The sequence below is a fragment of the Pangasianodon hypophthalmus genome, chromosome 23, assembly GCF_027358585.1.
Source record: "Pangasianodon hypophthalmus isolate fPanHyp1 chromosome 23, fPanHyp1.pri, whole genome shotgun sequence".
Classification (NCBI taxonomy): domain Eukaryota; kingdom Metazoa; phylum Chordata; class Actinopteri; order Siluriformes; family Pangasiidae; genus Pangasianodon; species Pangasianodon hypophthalmus.
Window position 1 is genome coordinate 1,112,501 of NC_069732.1, and position 2,500 is coordinate 1,115,000.

Genomic DNA, 2,500 nt, shown 5'->3' on the forward strand with positions numbered 1-2,500 from the left:
TTAATATTGGCACCCCAGTGTCTCCGTCTGAGAGAGGAACTTAATGCGTCGGCTTCATCGCTGTTTCACACTGGGGTGTGTGTCTGTGTGTATATGTCTGTGTGTGTGTGTGTGTGTGTGTGTGTGTGTGTGTATATGTCTCTGTGTGTGTGTGTGTGTGTGTATATGTCTGTGTGTATATGTCTGTGTGTGTGTGTGTGCGTGTGTGTGTGTGTGTGTCTGTGTGTATATGTCTGTGTGTATATGTCTGTGTGTGTGTGTGTGTGTGTGTGTGTATATGTCTGTGCGTGTGTGTGTGTATATGTCTGTGTGTGTATATGTCTGTGTGTGTATATGTCTGTGTGTCTGTGTGTCTGTGTGTCTGTGTGTGTGTGTGTGTGTGTGTGTGTGTGTTTTATGCTGACTCATGCATTTATTCTAACGTTAAACGTGGAACCATCCGAAGGTCAGCGTTTCTCTCGGATGTAAGACTAAATGACTGAAATAACAGAAAAAACTGAAACTACACGTAGCGCTGATCGCTAATCGAACGGCTTGTGCTAAAAATTCTACTCCATTCTATTCTTATATTTATAAACTCATCCTCTCACAAAAATAACTTTATTCTATTCTACACGGTTAATTTCTACTGTATTCTATTACACTATACTCATCCTCTCACAAAAACTCTATTCTATCCCATACTCTTACTTTCTATTCTACTCTATTCTATTCTACTCTATTCTATTCTACTCTACTCTATTCTATTATGTTCTATAGCATGCTGTTAATTTCTGTTCTGTTTGTTTTATTCTATTCTGTACTTATATCTATTCTATTTTATTTTATTCTATTCTATTCCATATTGTTAATCTCTTTTATTCTATACTGTTACTTTCTATTCTTTTCTATTTTGTACTATTAATTTCTATTCTATTTGATTATATTCCAATCTGTTCTATTCTGTACTGTTAATTTGTATTTTATTTCTATTCTATTCCATTTCTATTCTATTTCATACTGTTATTTGTATCATATTCTATAGCATACTGTTAATATCACTTCTACTGGACTCTGTTTTATACTGTATACTTTATTTTTTCTTTATTTGTAATTTCTATTCTATTCTATTCCAATCTATTATGTTCTGTACTGTTCATTTCTATTCCATTTCTATTTTTTATTCTATTTTATTTAATACCATTTTTTAAATCTTATTCTATTCTACTCTATTATGTTCCATAGCATACTGTCTATTTTATTATGTTCTATACTGTTAATTTCTACTCTATTCTATTTTGTACTGTTAATTTATTTTCTATTTTTATTCTATTATATTCTATTCCATTCTGTTATGTTCCATAGCTTACTGTTGATTTCTATTCGATTTGACTCAAGTCTATTCCATACTGTTAATTTCTATTCTATTCTATTCTGTTCCATTCTATTTTATTTTTGTTATATGTCCTTTAGGTTGCTGTATTACTGGCATTTCTTCAGATGTTCTGTAGCTCAGGACTCTTGAATGAATGATTTCACTTTTAGAAATAAAAATGTTTAGAATTTTTGAGTGATTTCTTTCCAACACCTTTATTTTAGACTCACGGCTCCTGTTCCACATTGCTTTGTAATGATATATAATGCTTCACAATATTCAATAATACTCCACAGTTCTTCAGAATGCTCTATAATGCTTCACAATACTCCATAGTACTCCATAATGCTACATAATGTTGCATAATATTAAATCATGCTCCACAATTCTCTATAATGCTGCATCTTATTGCACAAGACACCACAATGCTCCACAAGACACCACAATGCTCCACAATGCTCCACAATGCTCCACAATGCTCCACAATGCTCCACAAGACACCACAATGCTCCACAATGCTCCACAATGCTCCACAATGCTCCACAAGACACCACAATGCTCCACAATTCTCTATAATGCCGCATCATATTGCACAAGACACCACAATGCTCCACAAGACACCACAAAGCTCCACAACTCTCCACAACTCTCCACAACTCTCCACAATGCTCCACAATGCTCCACAATGCTCCACAATGCTTCATAATGCTTCATAATACCCCAAAATGACCCATAATACTCCATAATGTTCCATAATATTCCATAATACTCTTTAATGTTCCGTAATACTCCCTAATGCTCCATAATGCTCCATAATATTCCATAATGCTCCATAATGCTCCATAATACTCCATAATACTCCATAATGCTCCATAATATTCCATAATACTCCATAATACTCCATAATATTCCATAATGCTCCATAATATTCCATAATATTCCATAATGCTCCATAATGCTCCATAATGATGTTGACTGAACAAACTTCAACCATGCTCTCTCTCTCTCTCTCTCTCTCTCTCTCTCTCTCTCTCTCTGTGTGTGTGTGTGTGTGTGTGTGTGTGTGTGTGTGTGTGTGTGTGTGTGTGTGTGTGTGTGTGTGAGATTGATGATTTCTCTCCTCTGCAGTAACACACTGTGACGTTT

General features: G+C 34.6%; 1 protein-coding gene across 2 annotated transcripts in view; it reads left to right on the forward strand.

The window, feature by feature from the left end:
- LOC113529037 (sterile alpha motif domain-containing protein 14) overlaps positions 1-2,500 on the forward strand; it is a 16,590-nt gene that overhangs the window by 2,091 nt on the left and 11,999 nt on the right. For both annotated transcript variants that reach the window (XM_053228220.1, XM_053228221.1), the window contains exon 2: positions 2,483-2,500. This exon is cut by the window's right edge and continues 40 nt beyond it. The gene's annotated coding sequence lies outside the window, so the exon portion shown is untranslated. The remainder of the gene's footprint in view (positions 1-2,482) is intronic.